Here is a 24,959-nt window from a genome sequence, read left to right as displayed (position 1 = left end):
AAGAAAGTGCTCTAACTCCCTGGGAAAATCATCTTAAATTCTAATCAGCCCTGGGTGTTGGAAGCCTCTGAGATGAGGTGTTGTCAGGGCAGAGGACGTGCAGGGAGAGCTGTTTAGGAGGCAGTCAGCTAGCATGCAGGTTTCCCCTGGCTGACAGTGCTTCCGCTCCAGCGATGAGGCTTAACTCATTGAGGGAGAGGCCCAGGGAATCAGAGAAAGTAGCGATACGAGGAGAGGATTTGGAGAGGCCAGAAGAAAAGAGGGCAGGTTAGATAAACTGCAGTGGGGGGCTTAGTAGATCCTGTCATTTGAAATGGGACTGTCTCCCCTGGGGTCCACTCTGGAAGTTCTGTATAGAAGGAGCTTGGGGCCACTTCATGGTTGGGTGGGTGGGGAAGGCCTGACGGGGCACTTGAAGGCTGCATTTGCGAAGCAAGCCCAGTGTTCTTTTTCTAATTACTATGTATTTCTTTTTGGCTGTGCTAGTTCTCCATTGCTGGGCTCGGGCTTTCTCTGGTCATGGTGCGCAGGGCACTCTCCAGTTGCAGTGGGCAAGCTTCTCATTGCGGTGGCTTCTCTTGTGGTGGAGCATGGGCTCAGTGGTTGTCACCCACGGGCCCTGTTGCCCCACAACATGTGGAATCTTCCTGGACCAGGGATCGAACCTGTGTCCCCTGCATTGGCAGCTAGATTTTTAACCACTGGACCACCAGGGAAGTCCCTGCTTCTCTTAAAGGGAATGTTAATTTAGGGTGTGGGTGCTGATGGGAACCAGATCTGGGTGCAGGAGGAGCTGGCCCTCTGCAGGAGAACTGGTTCCCTAGATACAACCCCACCTCCCACCCCAGGTGGAACCTGTCAGGGCCCGTGGATCATGACAGCAGCCGATGGTTCAGCAGGCCCTGCTCTCTGATGATCTCTAAACAGTTAAGGCTCCTGACCTGTTTGGAATCTGGTCACATGCTATGTTTGTTCCCAGAAAAGCAAACCCACGTTGTTTCCTATTTCTGTCTCATTTCCACCACTGGATAGACCAAATTGGCTAATTTTGCTTTCTGATAAATTTGCTTCAGTTCAGTGGGAGGCGCTGCTGATTTTGAGTCATCAGACCTATGAGGGTGGAGGAACCCAGCTTGTAATATTTCTTAAGTTATACTTTAATGAAGACACCTATTAACACTTGTAATAATTCACAGAAAGGAAGTCCAAGCAGATCTACTTGAAATGTCTTCCTTTGTCTTTTTTTTTTCTGAAGAAGTGTTACCAGCTTAAATGGAGGTCTTAATTACAGATCAGAAACAGAAGCTTGCAGTGTCTGAGAATTGCCTGAAGCCTGTTCCTTTGGCCACACCTGTCTCCAGTGGTTCCTCTGGGGGGAAGACCTGCCCAGGAAGAGCCCTCCCTCTTGGGTGCCCTTCCCTCCAGAGCATCCTTGCTGTGAGCCAGCGCGGGGTGCAGGGCTCCTTAGCTGTGCAGAGTGCTGGGGTCTTTTGGTCTTTCTCTGAGAATCTACGTATGATAATGTCACAACAGGGTTACAGATATTGTGGTATGATTTAAATGTTTGCGTGCACGTGTGCTAAATTGCTTCAGACATGTCCAACTCTTTGCAACTCTGTGGACTGTAGCCCACCAGGCTTCTCTGTCCATGAGGATTCTCCAGGCAAGAATACTGGAGTGGGTTGCCATGCCCTCCTTCAGGGGATCTTCCCAACCCAGGGATTGAACCCATGTCTCATGTCTCCTGCATTGGCAAGCAGCTTCTTTACTGCTAGCACCACTTGGGAAGCCTGATTTAAGTGTTTATCTTCAACAAATGCTTTTAACACAAAAACTGCAATACTTGATGTTATGCTACCAGAAGGTACTTGCAGGGTTTATGAGATGTGTACATGTGTAGTCCCTTAGAGGCAGGGTGGTTGGATAATGGGGTATGTTTGAAGTTGTAATGGACTCCTCATTTCAGTCCTGTGACTCTTCACTAAGTGTGAATTTGAGGTATTTCCTGAATGGGAGTGAGCCCAGGTGGCCCTCCTACCTTGCTGGCAACAGCCTGGCTTAGCCCCTAGGGGTGGGCAGCTCTGACTGAGGTTGGTCACCTGCCCACCCGTGCCTCCCAGCTGGTCCTCGGCATCATCTCCATCCCTGTAGGTCTGAGTCCTCTTCTTGCTCTGTTTACAGTCCTGGTGGGTGCTCCATGGACAGAGTCATTTGGAGTCTGATTCAGAGGACAGGTGATTTGATGGCTGACTGAGCTGGGAGGTTGCTGACCCAGTCACTTTCCTTTCCTGGGTGTGGGGAATGAATCTTCCTGTAGGAGCCTTGCCTCATGGCACCCCCTGTGGGCTAGATGCTTGTGGGTACCTGTATGCCCTGACACCCAGGTCTGCAGCCTGGTCCAGGGGCAGCCACCCAAAGGGGCTACTTTTCTGGTTGTCCTGAGAAGCAGGGCCCCTTGCCTTTCCTGGGGCGCAGGGCAGGGGGACCTGATGGTGAAATGAAGGGCTGACCAAGGTCCAGGCCAGACCTGGCTCAGCTTGATGGGAATGCTCTCTTCTTCTTTATTCTGGGGAAGCCCACTGCAGGTCTGGGAAAAAGAGGTAAAGTTGAGAAGAAGCTCTCCTTGTCTGTATTCTGGTCTCCCAAAATGAATCAACTGAGCAGAACTAAAATGCACAGGAGTAATGGGGTGGGTTGGGGAAGGGGTAGTTAAGGAACCTAGGGAGAAGGTATTTGTGTCTCCTAGAGGAGACACTGCAAGGCCCAAGTAGGAGAGCATGCCCCATCTCTTCGGGGAAACGCTGAAATGTGTCTGACCTGGAAAAACAGAGACACGTGTCTGCAGGAGGGAGAATCCATAGACCAGCGGGAAGTTGGTGATGTGGTTGAGGGGACAGTCTTCAGAGAATGCTGTGGAGTGATTTAGAGCTGCCTCTGAATGGAGGGTGTGTCCCGTCCCCCTGCATTTTTGTTGGAGACCCTGTTGGCTGCAGTGGCCTCTAACCAAACTCCACCCCAGTACTCCAGGCTCACCCCATCTCCAGATTCATCTTCCTAAATCTCAGACTTGCTCATTCATCCCTCTGCTCACAGACTCTTACACCTCCTCACTGCTCTAAGCACATGTCTCAGGCAGGCTTTCAAAAGTACACGTGTACCTGTCGTGGTCCAGGCCCAGGTTGGAAAAGAATTTCCAGACATGAGGCAGGATGAAAGGAGAGTAAAGTTTATTAGAGTAGGGGAGGGGAGGGACACTGCCATACCCTGGGCTGGCCTCCTGATAGCCAGGGAGAACTGACCTTGGACATGGGTCCTTGGTTTGTTTTTATAGCCAGAGGGCAAGGAGTGGGGTAGGGGTTTTGTGAGTTATTTGCTAATTGGATGAGGTACCTATCATATAGGCAGGAGGGTAAGGCAAATACCTCTTCCTTATATGGGATAGAAGGGAAGATAGGCCATACTGCTCAGGAGGGTCCCAAAATTCCTCAATAGTTACAAGATGGGGGGATGGGCAATAAGGGTCTTTTTTTTTTTTTTTTACTGTTGCTGTATTCTAAGACCCTTCTTGTTCACCTTGTTCTTTTGTACTTGGAGCACCACAATACCCATGACTACCACAGTCCCCAAAGCTTGGTTAAGAGTATAGACTCTGGGGCCACACTTTCTGGCTTTGAACTCTGTCACCAACACCTACTAGCCGTATGACCTTGGGTAGGTTACTTTGGTTACTTGGTTTTCTCGGCTGTAAAATGGGCATGAGCGTAACCTATTTCCTAGGGTGATTGGGAGGACTGAACGAATTAATGCTTGCAAAGCGCTCAGGGCACTGCTAGCTCTTAGAGAGTGGTCAGTACAAATGAATCATCGTTATTGTTTTCCAGCTCTCACAGGTAGCCTGCTGGTGCCCCTCCCCCTTCAAGGCCAGCAATCCACATTTCAAATCTCATCAACCCTCCAAGGCCTGCCTGAACTTCTGCCTCTTCTATAAACAGTTTTTGATTTCTTGCTCCAATTGCCAACTGGACATAATTGACTTTTCTGTCCACACCCGTCTCCCAGCATATTGCCCACAGTCCTCCTGCCCCCCCAAGTGCCAGAGACAGACTGTAAGCCACTGAGGGGTCCCAAACCTGTTCCTTGGTCTTCCCCGTCTCCCTGTTTCTTGCAGGGGTCAGCTGTCAGTGCTTCTCCCCCGTGAGCAGCTTCAGTGCTGGCGCCTGCTTCTCTGCCTTCCTCGTTCTCCCCATGCTCCTCCTCTCCCAGCCTCACCTGGCTCCCTCTGTTCCTCTGTTTGTCCTCCCCTCTCACCACCTCGTTCTTCTTGATTCTCCTTGTTTCTCTGACCTCCCCCACCTCGCTCTTAATGAGAACTTTCACACGTCATATTGATTTGGAGTTTTAAAAAGCCAGCATTGATTTTTTCTGGGGGCACTTTTCATGATCTTATATTTACATGTAGGAACAAAGCTGTTTCAGAAGCCATTGACTTTGTTCTGTTGAGTTAGTAGTCGAAGTTGCAAACTCTTTTTTTTTTTTTTAATTTTTATTTTGTATTGGGATTAGCCAATTAACAATGTGATAGTTTCAGGAGAACAACAAAGGGTCTCAGCCATACATATACATGTATGCATTCTCCCCCAAACTCCTCTCCCATCCAGGCTGCTACATAACATTGAGCAGAGCTCCCTATGCTATACAGTAGGTCCTTATTGGTTATCCATTTTAAATATAGCAGTGTGTACATGTCCGTCCCAAACTCCCTAACTATAGACAACTATAAGTTCATTCTCTTCCTGTTTTGTCAGTTCATTTGTATAATTTCTTTTTAGATTCCACATGTAATAAATGTCATACGATATTTCTCTTCTTTCTGACTTACTTCACTCAGTATTACAATCTCTAGGTCCATCCATGTTGCTGCAGAGGACATTATTTCTTTCTTTTTAATGGCTGAGTAATATCCCATTGTATATATGTACCACATCTTCTTTAGAGGTTGGAAACTCTTCTGGAAACTCAGAGAACTCGGGGACCTCAGATGCTACATCTCATGAGCTGGGATCAGGGTGACAGTCTGGGGGCAGAAAGCACTGGGCAGGAGAGGCCTTGCACCCTGACCCGGCCTTGAGGATAAGGGTAAAGAGCAGGTGTAGAGCTGGGTGAAGACCAAGCAGATGACTGTCAGCCACTGGGGTGGGGGCAGGCAGGGTGGAGGACCATGGTGGGATTCGCTGATGAGGCTCTTGCTGCCCTGGCATTAGACAGGTTGGTCTCATCTTTCCCCCACAAAGCACATAGTGATCCAGTGCCTGTGCTGAGGGCCCTGCCTGCCTCATCTCATCTAATCCTTCAGTAACCTTAGGGGGCAGGTCATGTTATTTACATTTTACTTTGTGGGTAAGATGACATTGCAGGAGTAAAGTTAGGGAAGGGCAGTAGGTTCAAATATATGATCTGTAAAGATGAGGTAATAGAAAGAGCTAAGTGGGCAGAGTGATGAGGGAAAAGGCAGAATCCTGCCTCCTGGAGGATGCCTGTGTTCACGTATGTGGGCTGCATGACATCTTTTTGGGAGTGACGTTGGATATATATAAATAAACTGGCAGAATCCGGAGAATAGATGAAGATAACAGATGAAGGGAAAATAAAGGCAGGGGTCTAAGATGATTTGTAGCTGAAAGTCCTGACACCCATAGTCAGAGGTGGGTCCTTCTACATGGACTGCTTGATGGTCACCAGTTCTTGCTCTGTTCCTCCCTACCACTCCCTGCATGGGTTCTGCAGCCATTAGTTGAAGGCTTCCCTGATGGCTCAGATGGTAAAGCATCTGCCTGCAATGTGGGAGACCCGGCTTCGATCCCTGGGTCGGGAATATCCTCTGGAGAAGGAAATAGCAACCCACTCCAGTACCCTTGCCTGGCAAATTCCATGGACAGAGGAGCATGGTATGCTATAGTCCATGGGGTTGCAAAGAGTTGGACATGACTGAGTGACCTCACTCACTCACTACCCACATGAGTTCAGAGCTCTGTGGAAGCAGCCTGGAGAGCAGTAGCCTAACCACAGCTCATATGACCTAGGCTCCTGGGCAGGGGCAGGGAGGAGGGGTCAAGGACATGCTGGATCCATGCAGCAGCCCCTCTGGGCACTGCAGCCTGCAGCCCCTGGCAGATGTAGAACAGCTTCATCACCGTGCTCAGTAAAAGCAATGGGGGGCAAGAGCAACTTTTACAATAGTTGAAAAGAGATCAAACCATCCTGAAATGACACAGAACCCTTGGCCTGTTTACCAACTTCTAGATATCATCTAGACTTAATTGTGGAACAGTTTTGCCCTTTTTCTCTCCCTGGTTAACTTCTTGCCAGTTCGGGGATTTCAGCTTAGGGGTCACTTTATTCAGAAGCCATGCCAGCTCTTCCTGCGTGCCTATGGCCCAGGCATACTTTTGTAATGCCACATGCAGTTCCCTAAATCTGCACCCTGCGGTGCCAGTGCTTCTGGGGAAAGAAAGGTCAGGGCTTGTCCTTCATCACTTAGGCACTCTGTAGCCAACGCCCTAAGAAAGACAATAATCCTACTGAACAAAACCAGTAGCTAAGATAAATCTCTGTCTCCCTGTGGGTGAAGGCTTTGTAGCCTTGAACCCTGGGGCCCTGCCTTCTTCTTGGAAATGTAAGGTCTCTGGAAGGCATTCACTTCTTGTTGAGACCCAACTTGTCAAAATTAAAAATCTGAAGCTTCCTTATGACCGTTTTAAGATAGGCAGCCATGTCTTTGAGGCTGCCTGCATTCCCACCTTTATGGCTCAATGGAGGGGAGGAGCCAAGGTACTTGGAGCTGCTAAACGGCCACAGCTTATACTAAAGGAAGCATGTGTGCAGACTTTCAGCCCATGCTGCATGTCACAGAGGGGTCTGCGGTATGAGAGCCTCAGAAAATCCCCAGTTCCTGGCCAGAAGAGGGGCGGGAGCTGCAGGAAAATCATTCCGGGAACAGTGGATGCCCTGTCCTGCATCCCATTCATTGTCCTTCTGTGGCCCACACCATGCTGATGCCCCCCAAAACCTATGCTTTCCCTTCAGGAAAGATAGCAAGTCTCAAAAATTTTCCCTCAGGGACCAGGGTACCCTCTGGTCCCTCTCCTTCCCACGTTCCTCACTTCAGTTTCTCACCATCACCCTGAGGATGTTCAGTCTTTCTGAAGTTGTGTCGTGTTAGTCGTTCAGTCGTGTCTGACTCTTTGTGACCGCATGGACTGTAGCCTGCCAGGCTCCTCTGTCCATGGAATTCTCCAGGCAAGAATACTGGAGTGGGTTGCCATTTCCTTCTCCATCCTGAAGTTAGGAGTGCCCAATTTGCTCCTGCGGTGAGAGGTGGCAGTTTGAGTGGGGGATGCTTCCCACTAGGGTCATCCTTTGTGACTCTCTCTGCTCACCCTCACCCGTCCCAACCTTGACTTGACCTTCCCAGCTGCTTCCTCTCCCATCCCTACCATGGATGGGATGAGCTTTCCACTCTCCCAAGATGCCGCCTGGGTCATCCACAGAAGGTGAAAGGGTGGAGGCCTGAGCCCAGTGAACATGGGAAATATTGAGGGTAGAAACAGAGCCTCCAGCCTCCCCGAGCCAGGCTGGAGGGATGACTCCACTTGTGGAGGAAGAAATCAAAGGAGACTTTCCCATGTCTTCTCCATCCTCCATTTTTCTTCCCACAGTGTCTAGGCCAGTGTGGAGGATCCGTGACTGTGATGGATACTGAAGGAGCCTGGCATCTCTGCCATGCTTACACATCGGCCTGTGGCTGGCTTAGCCCCCTCTGAGGGTCCAGGGGGCTGCTTCCAGAACATCAAAATTGGAGGTCCAAACTTTTCCCTCCTCCCACAGAATCTTCCATCTCCCCAAGCCATTGAGTTGCCAAGTTCTGTCCCTTCTACTACTCAAGATCTCTGGAACCTTCCCTTTCTTTCCTTTGCCCCTATTCTACTGCAGCTGGGCCCTCCCTGGTCACCCTGGCTCTGGTCCTCACCCCTCAGTGCATCTTCCACACAACTGCCCCAGGGGTCTTCCTAAAAAATAAAGCTGGTCTTGACCACTTATGCAAAACTCTTTATGTCCCTTCATGACTTCTGATGGATAAAATCTTATGCAACCCATCCTCCATGGCACCAGGGCATTTAGTAATCTGGTCCCTGACTTATCTCCAGACCTGTCTCCTGTGGCCCCACCTCAAGCTTCTGGCCAAGAGGTTCCCAGAATTGAATCTTGTCTTCAATGTAGCTTACACACTCTTTCCTCTTCCTGGAGTTGCCTTCCCTCTCTATTTTACTGGTACAGCTCAAGTCTGCTCATGTGGCTCCTCCATACAAAGCCTCCCCTGTCTCCTCCACAAAAGCTTGTCAGCAATTCTTGCTTCTGTGTCTCCAGTCCTTTGTAAGCATCAACTCTGGTGGCATCCATCACATGGTACTATCTCTCTCCCAGTCCTCTCATGACATGGTGACCTCCCTGCAGGCAGGATAGCCTCCAAGTCACTTCTGTGGCTCCTCACTGGGCCCAGTGTAGTTATTACAAGGACTCATTGCACATGTGCTGAATAAATGAATGAAATAATGTATGAGAGCTTCACAGCGATGTGCCGGCTGGTGGATGCTGCTGCCACCCAGCTTCAAAGAAGTAAGATAGAACAGCTTTCTTGGGGTTCCTCCCCCAACATGCTGTCCCCATGGAGGGCAGGACTGAGGGCCTTGGTCCTGGGATCTGGAAGCTAGGAAGACATTCAGGATTTTTGGCCCCACGATATAGCTTGTCAAAGCCCCTAAGGAAACAAAATCAAGATGTCGGAGAATTTTTCCTTAGGGAAATAAATATTCTCAACTTATATTTAGAATGGTACAGTGTCTTCTGCATTATGATTTGACTGACAGAAGAAGTGTGTTTAAGGTATTTTTAACCTAGAATCTTAAGAAGAAATCTAGTGATTAGATCTTTGGAAGCTATTGTGTAATTTTAAAACTTTAGTAAAGGAGTATGTTTAAAGAAAGAAAGAAAGAAAAAAAATCCAACCAGATTGATGTGTTTCAGTTCTCTCTGTAACTTGTATAAAAGACATCCATTGTCTTCAGAAAGGGGGAACTGGCAGTGTGTGTGTGTGTGTGTAACTCACACCAGTCTCTGTACATGGCTTAAAATTATTCTCTTCACCTCAAGAAAACATTTCAGAAAGGGCCTTTTTCACTCTGTTGACAGCAGCAGGGTGTGCTTGTGAGGAGATTATTACTCTGAACATTATTCCCATTTTGTAGAAGGAAAAATGCAAAGGAGAGTATTTGAATGACCAGCACAAGACTATTTTGTCAATGCATGGTTATAGGCGGTGTTTGAGCCCAAACCCTGTTTCTCTAAATCATATATTTTTTCATGGCTATTTGGATGTCTGAATGCCAGAGTTATTTGGGTTGTCCCTACACAGCACTGCTGGAAACTTAACGGGTAGAGCTGTGTTTTATTTACCTCTTGCTGCATAACAAACCACTTCAATGGTTGGATAAACCAGTAACTGCTGTAATCATGCTCTCAGATTCTCTGGATCAGGAATTTAGACAGGGCTGGGTTGCCTCTGTTCCACTGTGGCTGGGGCCTCAGCTGGGAGACCTGAATAGCTGACAGATGGAATCTTCTAGAGGCTTCTTCACTCACACGTCTGGCACCTGGGCTGGGATGACTAAAAGGCAGAAAGCTGAGAGTTCTGGAACTGGACTGCACCCTTACAGATGTCCTCTCCATGTGGCTGGGGGTTCCTCATAGCATGGTGGCTTCAGGGCAATTTGAATTTTTTATGAGGTTGTTCAAGGTTCTTCTCGTGGAAATCTCTAGTCTTTCCCATCATATTGTTTTCCTCTATTTCTTCACATTTGGGCTTCCCTGGTGGCTCAGATGGTAAAGAATCTGCCTGCAGTGCAGGAGACCTGGATTTGATCCTTGGGTCGGGAAGATCCCCTGGTATGGAATGGCAACCCACTCCAGTATTCTTGCCTGGAGAATCCCATGGACAGAGGAGCCTGGGAGACAGGAGACTGGGCTACAGTCCATGGGGTCACAAAGAGCTGGACACGACTGAGCAACTTTCACTTTCTTTCATTGCATTGTTCACTTAAGATGGCTTTCTTATCTCCCCTTGCTATTCTCTGGAACTCTGCATTCAGTTGGATATATCTTTCCCTTTCTCCCTTGCCTTTTGCTTCTCTTTTCTCAGCTATTTGTAAGACCCCCTTAGACAACCACTTTGCCTTCTTGCATTTCTTTCTCTTTGGGATGGTTTTGGTCACTGCCTCCTGTACAGTGTTGTGAATCTCTATCTATAGTTCTTCAGGCACTCTGTCTACCAGATTTAATCCCTTGAATTCTTAGAGTATTATTTCCATGTTCTTAGAGTATTTTTGTGAAGAAGGTAGAGGTTCCTTGGCTTTTAGGACCTACTTTCAGGAGTCATGCATCATCACTTCTGTGCCACCCTGATGGTCAAAGGAATCATAAGCCCACCCAGATTCAAGGCAAGGATATGTAGATCCCAGTAAATGGGGAGGGTGTTAGGAATTCATAGTCATGTTTTTAAAACCACACAGGCCTTTTCTCTTCTGGCTTGATCTGGGCTCAATGTTATCTAGATGAAAGGAGAGGAAGAAGTTCACCTCTGGAGACACTTGCTAGCAGTGGACTCTGGTGATACCTTTGATTTCGTCCATTCCCATGAGAAGAAGACAGGGTTTCTAGACTGTCCCACCTGGTCCTCTTGGGCTGGACCAGGCCAGAGAAGAGGTGGCACTTGCCACACTCTGCTTGGGTAAACTCTCAGCGCATGTCAGGTGGATCACCAAGCATCCTGCTAGGCCAGGGCTTAAGGATTGTGTGGTTTGAGGTTTTTCTGTCTGCTGCTCCTAAGCCATGACCGACCATGTAGCTCCTTGAAGGGAAGATATTTCATCTGGTATAATCTTTAGGGGTGAAGGGAATGAGAACCCCTCTGAGACAGGAGTAAAGAGTTGGCTTCCTGGAAATTCAAAGTACTTTATCCGTGAGCTCCAAAGGTTCCCCTACTCAAGGCTGGAGCAAGGAGATATGCACAGAACTGGCAGAACATGGAACTTTGCAGGGTCATCTGTGTTGTGCCAAGACACCTCTGACACATTAGAGTCTCCCAGGACACATGTTGACCAGCTGCTTCATTCCTGGCAGTCATAGGTGGCCCCCAGTGAGCTTTCGTACCTCGTTTCCCACATGGTGGTTCTCTCACCAGCACTCCAGCCACTCTAGACTTTGTCATTAAATTTTCATGAGTGGTTATGCCTGTTCCAGTCAGCAAGAGACTTGGTTATATTGCAATAACAAATACCCTCCAAGTCTTAGTGGCTTAAAACAACACTTGTTTATTCCCCCTTCATAGTTTGTGTTCATCATGGGTTGACAAGTGTTGTGTTTCATGCCATTGAAAGTCAGCTGTGAGAGGGAAGGGGGACTTTGGTGGGTCTTACATTGATAGTTATGCCCTGACTTAGAAGAGACACACATTGCTTCCATTTACAACTCTGTGGCCAGAAGCACTGGAGAAGGAAATGGCAACCCACTCCAGTGTTCTTGCCTGGAGAATCCCAGGGATGGGGAAGCCTGGTGGCTGCCGTCTCTGGGGTCGCACAGAGTTGGACATGACTGAAGCAACTTAGCAGCAGCAGCAGGCCAGAAGCACAATCCCACCATGTCCCTGGGACACAGAGAGCTGGGAAAAATGGCAAATTGCCTTAACCGCACACGAATACCACAATGGTCTCTGAAAATCCGTATCTTTGCCCTTTCTTCACAGTGTCCTTTCCCTCTTCACATTTTCACTGATGCATGCATGCCTGCAAGCAACCATCCATCTGCTCATCTAATGTGTAGTGAGCACCTGTCCTGTGCCAGGTACGGCTCCAGGTGCTAAGCATATGGAGATGAAAAGGTTCCCTGGAGAAGTACCTAATCTTACAAGATTGTTCAAAATCTATGCAACTTTTTCAGACTGTAGCCAGACTTTCCACAAAGATATCAAGTATTAATGGATCTTTCCTCAAAAATATGTCTTCAATGGTTAAGCATAATAATAACCATTTTTTCACTAATATTGAGCCCTTGCAGTAAGCCAGACACTTTGCTCAGAGTTCAGTTTAACTCTCACTACAATTTTGAGTGATTGGCTAGTTGATGCCCATTTACAAATGAGTAAATTCAGCCTCTGAGGGGTTAAATCAGTTGTCCAAAATCCCACAGCTACCTAGTGGCAGAGTTGAGGTTTAAATTTGGGCCAACTCCAAGTTCTTACTCTTCAACAGCTACATTATACTTATTTTTTACACTCATGAATTTTTTTTTTCTCTCTGAATCAGAGACCTGAAAACAACAAGAATTATTTTCTGCAGTTGTACCATGAACACTTGGAAGGCAAGGATCATTTCCAGCGATTTCTGATCATTCAAATTCTTTTTGATGAATGGATGAAGGAGGGAGGAAAAGAGGGAGGGAAAGAAGAATGGAAGGAAGAAAAGGGAGGAAAGGAACAAAGGAGGGGGAGGAGGGGAGTGTTGATGCTCTTGACATAGAGTGAAAGCCTTGACTGAAGTGGTGGGACGTGGTGCGGAAGGCAGGTGAGGGCGCTGACCCGGTAGGAAGGTGCCCTGTAAGTCAACGGTGCTGCTCTTATAACCTGCTCATCGCTGATCTTCAGCTCTGTCCATCGGTCTCCCAGTTCCGTGCCTGGTGTGTCTCATCACCGCTGAAGAGGTTCTCCAGTCTACCACGTCTGAATGGTCTACAATTAAATGCACAGATGTATTCCTCCTCACTCGGCTGCTGGAAAGGAAATATTTTGAAAAATATGACAGCTCAGTATCATAACTTGGAGAAACTGGAGGAAGGGAGAAAGGGCTACAAAGGAGGCATTAAACAGAATTTTTAAAGGTCACTCTCCGATTTTGTGTTTTACTTTCCAAAGCAGTATTTTGAGATTTAAAAAAATATATAACAATTATGGCTCGCCTCCATCCTCTGCAGTTAAATTATGGTTTACATTGGGATCAACAACAGTCCGTGAGGCCTGAAAGCATCCTCCTTTCTGCAGCCTGACCATGTGTGCTAGGTCCAATTTGTTTTCCACGATCGCTCAGGCTTTATCAGAAGAACAATCTGCAGTCCTAGGCTGCTCTTGTCTGGTGCCGGAGCCTGAGACTGTGTCCTATATATCAATACACGGCTTCGGTTAACCTAGATTTTTCTAGTGGAGCTTGTTGACATTTAATAAAAAGGCTTCCCCCCTTAGTGTCTTTCAGGCTCCAACCTCAAGGGTCAAATTGCTTTCTCCTGTGTTTAGTTCTTCTTGTGTATGCACCTCTGTGTATGTGGGTGTGCCCTTGTATCGGTGTGTGCACCCCTATGTATACTCTGTGTGCGTGTGTGTGCGTGCACCCGTGTGTGACCATGCGTGTACTAGTGACTACTGTGTTGGAAGCTTGTGGCCCGGAGCTGATGTGTAAGTGCCTAATTGCGTTTGCTCTTTAGCAATTAACCACTTGCAGGTGCAACTAGTTGTGAGCACAGTTCTCTGTGTGTGACTAATTGCAGGTGTCAAGTACTCGCCTCTTGAGTTCCCTTCATGGCTCAGTGCTCAATCTCCCCACCATCTGGGTTTGGGCACCTCCTCTGGCCAGAGCATATCCTCAGGAGAGAGGCCCAGGGAGAAGAGGGAAAGCTGCTTCAGAGCAAGAAGGGGAAGGGAGATGAAGGGCAGAGCTCCTGAAACCTCTCCAGGGAGTCAGAAGCTTAGTGGGTGCTGCCGTGTGGCAGAACCCCGCATCCAGGGCCTGGCATCTCCCGGCCTGTGAAGGGCTTTGGTTTTCTGCATGCAGAGAGTGACCCTCTCTCCTGGACCCGTTGTCCAAGCAGTGACCCAAACCCTCAAGGACAGAAGTGGCTGGTGGAAGTCTGGACGATTGTTCTGGCAGCTGGGGCCCCTCCGCAGTGTCGCCCCGCCCCTGTGTGACAGCTACACCCTTGGCCTCAGCAAGTCACCCGTAAAGTGGGGGTGACCCCCTCCCTCACCCTCCTGGCGGGCCCAGGGTGTCCTGAGGGTTAAGCTACTGTGACTTCAGTTGTGGTCTTGCCTTTTCTGTGCCCTGCAAGGGAGCAGGTGACTCTTGGGTGGCCATGGGCAGTTTCTTACCTGTAATGTGTTCATAATAAAAATCTCCAAGTGGGTCAAGGGCTGAAGAAGCAGGAACTCTTGGTCCTGAGCTCTGTGGCCTGCATCCTGGCCTCTGTCTCAACGCTCATTGAAAGTGAGGGCCTGAGAACAGCCCGAGATGACCCTTCTCGGGGCGTGGGTAGTCCTCCCGGTGGGGGTTCTTCCTTTTACTGCTCCCCCCACCCTACTGAGGCGCAGCTACCTCGTAGACAGTGGTCCTGACAGTGGCCTTCAGAGAGCCCCCCTCCACAGCCCAGGCCTGGGTGGGATGCAGCTTCAGGGAGTGGAGACAGAGCTCCCGGGAAGAAGCCCCAGTGAGAACAGGAGCCGTCTGGGGCAGCGCCACACGACAAGCAGGCAGCAAGGTGCAGTACTAGCTCTCCAAGAGGCCTCTCTGGAAGGTTGAGGGGCAGGGGGTGCGGATTAGCTGCTTCCAAGCAGTGGAGAGAGAAGAGCCCTCACCCTGGGAGCTCTAGAGAGTTCAGAGCGTCGAGCCCAAGGGTCTGCATGGAGCCCTTCTTGCTATGTTAAACGTCTCACCACAGATCCAGGCATGCATTCCGGGGGTGAGGGGGCCCACAGAGTTGTGGGGCGGAAGCCTCAGAAAGGGACAGCGTAGTGTCCTGAGGGGTTGATGTGCTGCTGCTGCTTAGTCGCTCGGTCATGTCCAACTCTTTGTGACCCCCTGGACTGCAGCCTCCCAGGCTCCTCTGTCCATGGGATTCTCCAGGCAAGAACACTGGACTGGGTTGCCGTGCCCTCCTCCAGGGGATCTTCCCAACCAAGGGATCAAACCTGGGTCTCCGGCATTGCAGGCAGACTTCTTACCGCTGAGCCACCAGGGAAACCCTGTTGATGTGCTACCATAGGTCGGAGTGGAGCATGTGAGGGTGGGGCCCGAGGCTGGAGCAGAGACAGAGCAGTGCGGAGTGGGAGCAGTCATGTCGTAGTCCACTTTGTGGCCAGGCTCTTGAGTGGCCGCAGTGAAAGGCGTGGGGTCTCGAACACGACCTCATGGAGACCTCATGGAGTTTGCGATTCCCAGCCGAGGTCACTCCACAGGGAAGCTGGATTGCAGGACCACCACCCTGGCATCACATTTTCAATTGAGTCTTTTTTATTGCATGATTAAACCTGGCTTCCCAGTCCTGATCCTTGGGTTCTGACTGTGGGCCACTTTCAGTAACTACCCCACAGGACTTAGCTTGACCCTGGGATCCTCCTGCCCCTTGGAGGGTTTCATTGTTATGCACTTGGAGGGGTTCAATGACTATCTTTACCACTTGCTCCTTGTGCCTCAGATTTCTTCTTTATAAAATGAGATGATATTTAAAAATTTTTTATTTTATTTTAGAGCATAGTTAACAATGTTGTATTATTTTCAGGTGTCCAGCAAAGTCAATTATACATGTACATGCATCTATTCTTTTTCAAATTCTTTTCCCATTTAGGCCGTTACAGAGTATTGAGCATAGTTTCCTGTGCTGTGTAATGAATCTTTGCTGGTAACCTATTTTAAATATAATGTGTATATATTAATCCCAGTCTCCTAATTTATCCCTCCCCCCATACCTTTCCCCTTTGGTGACCATAAATTTGCTTTCTGTCTGTGAGTCTGTTTCTGTTGTGTAAATAAGTTCATATTTTTCAGATTCCACATTTACATGATATTATAGGATAGTTGTCTTTCTCTGTCTGACTTGCTTCACTTAGGATGGTAATCTCTAGGTCTGTCCATATTGCTGCAGATGACATTATTTCATTCTTAAGAATGGAATAATATTAGAGCCTATTTGTTAGGAATGTAGGGAGGATTAAATGAGATGAGTGAAGTGTTCATCATGTTAGGTAGAAAAGAGCACACCTTCATTAAATATTAGTACTCAAGTTACTCACGTTATTATTGTTGTTCTTACTTTTACTTTACGAAGGCTACTTTCTTCCCAGAACACCTGCCCCTCACCCAGGATGGCTTAGTCTGTGTTACCTGTTGGCTTTGTTTGGCAGGACCCCATAACTCTGAGACCAGGGTGGTTCAAGCCTGAATCATTGGCTTGATCCTGACAGCCAGTGGCCATGGGCTGCTGGGCAGTGACTGGTCAGAAGTTAAGCTGCACTCCAGCCAGCAGAAAGTGTGCTCGCCAAGATCATGACCCTTGGACAGGGGGTTCACTTGTAGCAATTCAGGAGTGAGGCACAAATAAAAACATCTGACTTTCCATCATTTCTTTAGATTATAAATTGAGGCTTAACACATCAGGTCACAATATGATCATTCAGCTGCCAACTCCTTAGCTTCATCCCACTTTTCTGGGGAGTGACTGTTTTCCAGATAATTAAAGAATGTGAGTGCTGGGAGAATCCCTCATGATTATTCCATGGAACCATCTTTTTCATTTGAGAAAAGTAGTGACAATATTCAGTGAATTTAGCCAGAGTTCATTCAGGGTACTTTATTTCTTGCATGGTTCTTTTTTAACTCATTCCTGTCGGATGCAGTGCAGCTTAAATGAGCTTTCTTAATTGCCAATCCTCACAAATAAGCATGTGCATTTATAAACATCTGTGTGTGTGGCAGTTCGCATCCTGGCTAACCTGTGGCTGGTTCCAGATGGTAGGTAGCCTGAGGGACCAGCTGAAGTTCAGCATCGGCCAGGGCACTTGGAAGCCAAGTGGGGTCATAATCCAACTTACTCATCTGAAAAGTAGGGCCTGGGACAGAGAACTCTGATTTTTCAGTTCACATTGGACCACAGTCCAGCCCATGAGTTGATCCAGACTTTTGGACCAAAAAAGCTCTCCAAAATACAGGTAATTAATATAAAATCCCTATTAATGATATTACACACACCACTGCTTGAACAAAAACAAGAGAACTGCTTTCCATCACAGGCGCATAATTTCTTAAAGGGAGGTCCGTTTAACACCAAAAAAAGAACAACTTCTCTTCAACTTGTGTGTCATCACTGTCTGGGAACAGCTTAAGTCTTCAAAAAAAAAAAAAAGAGAGAGAGAGAGGATTATAATCTCAGAATTTGTACATCTAAGAATTTAATCTTTATGAAATACCTGCTCTAAAGGTGAGGGACATTCATTCCCTTTCTTACCTCATACAGCTCATCAAGATGCTCACCTAAAGAGAACTGTGAAATATTGGATGCTCACTCTTCTTCAAGTGTTAGTCTGTGATGATGCAATCTTTTGCTAACAACAAGATCAATAATAATACTTGCTAACATTTATTAAGCATGTAGTATGTACAGGCACTGTTCTACCTAAGTGCATTAGATGCATAACTCATCTAATCATCCCCACAAGTTTTAGGGACTGAACTGTGTCCCCACAGGATTCCAGGATTGAAGCTCTAACCTCCATTGTGACTGTATTTGGAGGTAGGGCCTTTGACAAGGTGATGAAGGTTAAAAGAAGTCATAAGGGTGGGACTCTGATAAGAAGAGGGAGAGACACTAGCCCTCTCTCTCCACATATGCATAGAGAAAAGGCCACGTGAGGCACAATCAGAAGGTGCCATCTGCAAGCTGAGGAGCTAGATCTCACCAGAAACCAATCATGCTGGCACCTTGACTTAGCCTTCCAGCCTCTAGGACTGTGAGCAAATAAATTCCTGATGCGTAGGTGACCAGTTTGTGATATTCTGTTATGTCAGCCAAGCAGACTAATACAACAACAACCCTATGGGATATATACTTTTGTCAGCTCCTTTTTTGCCAAGGAGGGCCGTGAATCCCGGGATTATGAGCAGCTTGTCCATGGCTGAGCAGGAATCATGGTGTTTGGCTGTGTTCCAGAGCCTGAGCTAGAATCCGTTAAGGCACCTGCCTTGCACTGAGATTGGAGGGAGTCCCAAGTCCTAACTCTGCAATCTAAGCCAGGAGCTCCGTCCCTCCAAGCCAGGGTGCAAGGCTCTGTATTGAGAAATGCTTGCCAGCCAAGGGGAGCTATTATGGTAGAAAGAGAATGAATATAAAGTCCCAAGCTCCGAGCTGGGCACAAGTAGGCGAGAGCTCAAGAGCACTAATGGGATCTGATAAATAAACACATGCGCACACTGAATATGTTGGCATCTCTTTGTCTTCAGCTTAATGTATAACCATGTTTCTAGAACAGCTTAAGTGTTTTTTTTTCTAAGAGGAGCAGTTAGCCTAATCAAATGAGTAAACATGAGCAGAATGAATCACTGTGAGGTTCTATAAATTGTGTCTTGAAGTGCTAACGGCCCTAATAAGAGCAACCACAGCAAATGAAGGGCTTCCCTTGTGGCTCAGCTGGTAAAGAATCTGCCTGCAAGTGGGAGAACTGGGTTAGATCCCTGGGTTGGGAAGACCCCATGGAGAAGAGAAAGGCTATGCATTCCAGTATTCTGGTCTGGAGAATTCCATAGACTGTATAGTCTATGGGGTCGCAAAGAGTCAGACACGATTCAGTGCCTTTTTCTTTCACTTTTCACAGTAAATGAATGTGCCCTTAGACTGAAAACAGGACTAATCACACCAGAAGATGCCCGCCCCCACCCCTCTTATTGTTAATGGATCCTGGCTAGGGTGACCATGACAGATACGTGGTATAAAGATTCAGGTGTCCAGATTCACCTGATTTATACTTGTATTACTTACAGGGGTTTGTAGATACAGTAATCCCTCCCCAAACACAGATTCTTTTTTTCATGGAATTCTGGTATCCCTGGATTTACTTCTGTATGCTTTGAGAATTTCAGTTCCAGAATACTCAGGTTTTGAGTCGCTGCTGTTGGGGGTTCTTTACAGTATGGCCGTAGGAGAACGGAGAGTAGTGGAAGGCAATGCAGTAGTCAGCGCTCACAAAGCAGTCTTGAGGAAGACCCGGTGGGTGCTGGGATGTGCTGGCCTGGGATCAGAGTTCAAGGCCGGGGACTTGGTTGTCTCTCCTACCATATTTGTTAGCAGGCTGAGGAATTAGACACCTACAGAGGTCTTCTGGGGTAAATTAAATAGATTCCTGCAAATGTTTCAAAACTTCCCAATGCTTGTGTCTCTGGTATCCCAGTGGAAGCGATGAATCAAGGTCTAAGGGACAAGTGACATAAGTCATATCTATCAGAAAGGTTCTGAATATTTGATTAGAGGATGAGACAGGGACCAAAAAAAGTGAATAAGTGTGCTTATTTACTGCATCAGAGTGAGAAAATTACAAATACCTTTTTGAAACTGTGTAGAGGGAGATTCTGAAAGTATTTTTAGCATACAGGAGCCAGTGAACAGGTATTACTAAGCATGGAAATCATAAAATATTAGTTTAATTTATGGAACATTTTATTGATATTCTTTTTGTTTCTGACATTTTAAGAAAAATGATTTTTGTTTTTATTAAAGTTACACATTTATATTAACATTTCACAGAAGCAAAACAAAAGTATAATGAGGAAAGTAAAAAACAACTCAAAAAATCCAGAAATTATAGTTGTTAACTTTAGGTCAACATAGATATGTATCTATAATCTGTCTTCACTATAGCTTTAGAAAGATAGATGGAGAATCAGAAATAATTTTAGAAAAATGTGATAATGGTAATCGTGAAAATATTAATTTAATTTTATTTAAATGTAACTGAAGAAAAGAAACTAATATACAGTGGAGGCTATTGCTACATTTGATAATGTTTCTTCACCAGAAAATATATTTCCTGAAAGATTCTGTAACGATAAGAAAGAATATTATAAAAAAAACTGGGTGATTTGAATTGTTATTCTAAACTTCATATTTCAATTTTAAATAGTAACTATTAACCCCTTTCTATTAAAGATGAGGAAGTAGGTATATTTCTATTTCTTCTATTTCTTTACCTTTCCCTAGTTCCTAATTTTCATTAATTAATTTTTTTTTTAATTTTGGGGTTTATAACAACTTCAAAGTGTTTTTATTTTATTTCTCTGTTTAAAATACTATAACAATTCCCAGTTGCTTTTTCGGTTACTCGGTATTCATTTCAGTTCAGTTCAGTCGCTCAGTCGTGTCCAACTCTTTGCGACCCCATGAACCACGGTACGCCCGGCCTCCCTGTCCATCTCCAACTCCTGGAGTTCACCCAAACCCATATCCATTGAATTCATCATTTTGATTTATCTCTTGATTGACTGAATTTGATTATTAAGTACTCTTTTCCCCGTAGAAGGAGTCTCTGTTACCTGAGGTTCTATATCCGTGAGAACATCTGCCTGGGATGCAGGATCACTGCACACAAGCTGAGTCTCACCTGTGCCTCCCGTGGGGCTGACTGGCTGTCCTCTGCCTGCTGAGCACCTCCTTACCTTTGAAATTCAACACCTTCACCAGGCAATGTTTGAATGCTTGTGACTCTACCCATAATTCCTTCATTTTTAGGAGATTTCTTTGTTGGGTCTCTGAATACTGAATCCTTTTTTTGTTTTTTGGCTGGGGGCTTTAATTTAGGAATACCAGTTGTCATCCATAGTTTCTGAGCCTTTTCTTTGCTCACCACTTATTTTTTATGTATTTACTCTGTCAGTAGTTCAGTCTTAAACCCAACCGATTCTGTACCTTTTTCTGCTTTGCTTCATAATATTGTTCAGTTCAGTTCAGTTCAGTCGCTCAGTCGTGTCCGACTTTTTGCCACCCCATGAATTGCAGCACGCCAGGCCTCCCTGTCCATCACCAACTCCCGGAGTTCACTGAAACTCACGTCCATTGAGTCGGTGATACCATCCAGCCATCTCATCCTCTGTCGTCCCCTTCTCCTCCTGCCCCCAATCCCTCCCAGCATCAGAGTCTTTTCCAATGAGTCAACTCTTCGCATGAGGTAGCCAAAATACTGGAGTTTCAGCTTTAGCATCATTCCTTCCAAAGAACACCCAGGACTGATCTCCTTTAGCATGGACTGGCTGGATCTCCTTGCAGTCCAAGGGACTCTCAAGAGTCTTCTCCAATACCACAGTTCAAAAGCATCAGTTCTTCGGCGCTCAGCTTTCTTCACAGTCCAACTCTCACATGCATACATGACCACTGGAAAAACTATAGACTTGACTAGGCGGACCTTTGTTGGCAATGTAATGTCTCTGCTTTTGAATATGCTATCTAGGTTGGTCATAACTTTCCTTCCAAGGAGTAACCGTCTTTTAATTTCATGGCTGCAATCACCATCTGAAGTGATTTTGGAGCCCAGAAAAATAAAGTCTGACACTGTTTCCACTGTCTCCCCATCTATTTCCCATGAAGTAATGGGACCGGATGCCATGATCTTCATTTTCTGAATGTTGAGCTTTAAGCCAACTTTTTAACTCTCCTCTTCCCCTTTCATCAAGAGGCTTTTTAGTTCCTCTTCACTTTCTGCCATAAAGGTAGTGTCATCTGCATATCTGAGGTTATTGATATTTCTCCCAGCAATCTTGATTCCAGCTTGTGCTTCTTCCAGTCCAGCGTTTCTCATGATGTACTCTGCATAGAAGTTAAATAAGCAGGGTGACAATATGCAGCCTTGATGTACTCCTTTTCGTATTTGGAACCAGTCTGTTGTTCCATGTCCGGTTCTAAGTGTTGCTTCCTGACCTGCATATAGGTTTCTCAAGAGGCAGGTCAGGTGGTCTGGTATTCCCATCTCTTTCAGAATTTTCCACAGTTTATTAGTTTCATCATTTGCATGCTCAGTTGCTTTAGTCATGTCTCACTCTTTGTGACTTCATGGACTGTAGCCCGTCAGGCTCCTCTGCCCATGGGATTATCCAGGCAAGAATACTGGTGTGGGTTACCATTCTCTTCTGCAGGGGATCTTCCTGACCCAGGAATCAAACCTGGGTTTCCTACATCTCCTGCTTTGGCAGGCGGATTCTTGACCGCTGAGCCACCAGGGAAGTCCATTTTCGTCATAACTTGTGTCTTTAATCTCTAACACATTTTTTTTTTTTTGTGGAGGGGGTTTTTTGTTTTATCATCTGGTTTTTAGCTTTTGTATTATGAATTCTTCTGAAAATAAATCTTTATGGTTTTTTTTTCTATTTCTTAGACTGTATTTTCTTTCATACTGAGTTCTTTTCCTGTTTTCTTTTCATGCTATGTTTCTATATTTCTTTTTATTTTTTATACAGTTGGTAGTGATCTGCCCTGCCCTTTGTTTCTTTTCATATTGTTCACATTTTCCGAGGGCAGCTCTGGGCACACCTGCCGTTTCTCTTCCCTCTTTGACTTTCTGCATGCCTGGTCTGCGGGCCACTTGTCTTCACACCTGAGCCCCAGCTGAAGCACCCAGTTACTCATCCCTCCGCCTTTCTGTCCCTAGGGGAGGAGGAAAGCTCTTCTGCCCACAGGGGAGGAGGAAAGCTCAGCCGGATCTGTGCACCATCTTTGATGGAGGCACCAAATCTACACTCCATCAGTGTTTCCAATTAGGGCTGGTCCTCCTTGAGTTTGGGGTAAAGCCTTGGCATTTGAATTGTTTCCCTGCTTCAAGGTGGAACCCCAATAACTTCTGTTTCTATAAGAGTGTTAGCTCTGTAAAGAAAAAATATACCCTTTTAGCCTATTCCTTTCTAACTCTACAAAGAAGAGGTCTGGAGAGAATTTTCAGAACCCCAACTCACCAGCTACACTGAACTGTCCCCAGAGACCTGCATGGTCTGCCTGCCTTACCCTCATCCTGGTGGATGTAAACCACATACCCCTGGCCAGAGACCCCTTCCTGCCTGCCTGCTTTTGTTCCTCGCCCTGCTTCATGCTCTCTTCCAATTTGCAGCCTTTCCAATATTGATCTCTCTGCGCGAATCACTGCTCCCTTTCTTCACACTTCATGTAAGTCAGACCTCAGCTCAGATGTCCCAACCTCAAGGAGCATTCAGGGACCACTCATGCAGGCCATGCCCATCACGATTGGCACAGCTCTCCACTCCGCTTGGCAAGAATTCGTCTTGAGTTGAGGTGTGCAGTTAAACTCCTTCAGGACTTTCCACTTATGGCTAAGCCTGGAAGCCAGCCCCTTTCCAGAGCTGTTTGTTTTAGTCATCCATTTCTCCCCAGGCTTCCTTAGCTTCTACTTTCTCTAGCTGCAATTTGGAAACTTTAATCCCAGGTCACTTACGAGGGAAAACTGCCTTTTCTTTTTGTTTTTTTTGAAAGGTCATACAGTAAATGAGTTCAATATTGGGACCTCATCTGAGACACGTTAGAAGCTTGTGATTTATGCTGCAGGGATCTGAGGGCTGGTTCAGGGAGTGAAGGGGCCGCCCTGCTGTGAAGATGAAGGTTGGAATCTGCTCTTGAGACCTGGCTCCATAGGAATCTCTCTTTTGAGCTGTAAGCTTGGAGAGCTTGGTGATGCCTCTGAGGGAGGCAACCCCATGCAACTCATGGGCCTCCAGACCTCCCTCTGGTTCTAGGACGATGTTGACCAAGCTTCTGGTCAGTGTTTGGAATCAAAACTTGTTTGTGTTCCTAGTTAAATCAAGACAGACATTGCATGAGTGTTGACTGAGCATCAGCTTGCTGCTGCACACTGTCTGAAGCTTTGAACACAAGTACAGAATGGTCCTGCTGTAGTGGAGGGATCTTTGCCAGCATTAAGGCTGCCAATGCCCTCAAAATCCCTTGTGCTCACAGTCTCAGCAGAGGCTCCCTACAGGAAAGAGACTGTCTAGAGCAGCTGGGGACAGCGTGGAGCCTTGTCCCTCCCCCTCTGTGCTGTGAGCTCCTGGAGGAAAGACCTTTCTTATCTTTTTTTTTTTTTTTTGGCTGCACCTTGTGGCATGCAGGACCTTTGTTCCCCAGCCAGGGATTATACTTGTACCCTCTTCACTGGGAGTGCAGAGTCTTAACCACTGGGCCTCCAAGGAAGTCCCTGGAAAGACCTGTCTTATTCATCCCCCCAGCTGCAATGAGACAGCAGATGAAAGGGAATCTCAAGACCCTCTTCTTCCCTCTCTCTTTCCTGAACACTCAAATCCCATCTCTCCTGACCTACATCACCCCGGCCTTGCTGTTGTGTTGAGAGTGTGCTCCTAGCCCCATCTGGGAATTTCTGCTTCTTGTTTCTCACCCCATTTTGGAGCTGATGGTGGGTTCCCTGCCCCTGGTTCCGTGTCCTTTTCTGAAAGCCTCTCCACCGATTGTACACCTCAAGGTCCAGAAGGTTGCCGGCCTGGCCAGAAGGGGCGCTGTCCCGTGCCCCCCGCGGCCAGGGTGCCCATCTGCAGTTCTTGCTCTGTGTCTTTGGAAGCTGCAGCAGCACAGGTCACTGGCTGCCCTTGCTGCCAGAGCGCTTGCTGGGAAGCCATCCAGTCTTATCCGGATGCCAGGCAAGTGAGACCTGGGGAAACAGATAGATCTAAACCTGGCCTCGGAGGGGACAGCTAAATCGTCAAGCAGCACACTAATGGGGCTGCTGACTGCACAGGTATCTCTGGGTTACAAATGCCCAGCACCAGAGAGCCTCCTAAGTCACACAGAGGACAACTTTATGATCCAGAAAGTAAAGAACTGGAACAAGATCAGCTCGTGACAGGGAGCAATTGATCGGGGATGGGAGAGAGCTTGGCCCCAGAGCTCAGAACTCCATAAACCACGGAGTTCAGTGCTTCCCAAGGGGACATGCGCCGACCACGGCACACGGGTCTGGGGAGCCATGTGAGAGCTCTGAACAGCTGTGCTGTGGGGACCTGGAGCACAGACGGGGCTGGGTTCCCTGAGCCACCCCCGTT

The 24,959-nt window shown here is 47.0% G+C and overlaps 1 protein-coding gene across 1 annotated transcript in view; it reads left to right on the top strand.

Annotated features, from left to right (window-relative positions):
• The window catches only part of EPHB1 (EPH receptor B1), a 463,088-nt gene that overhangs the window by 177,214 nt on the left and 260,915 nt on the right, over positions 1-24,959 (top strand). The window lies entirely within an intron of this gene.

Source organism: Bubalus bubalis, chromosome 1 (genome assembly GCF_019923935.1).
Source record: "Bubalus bubalis isolate 160015118507 breed Murrah chromosome 1, NDDB_SH_1, whole genome shotgun sequence".
NCBI classification, from domain to species: Eukaryota; Metazoa; Chordata; class Mammalia; order Artiodactyla; family Bovidae; genus Bubalus; species Bubalus bubalis.
This window is presented reverse-complemented; position numbering and strand designations above follow the sequence as displayed.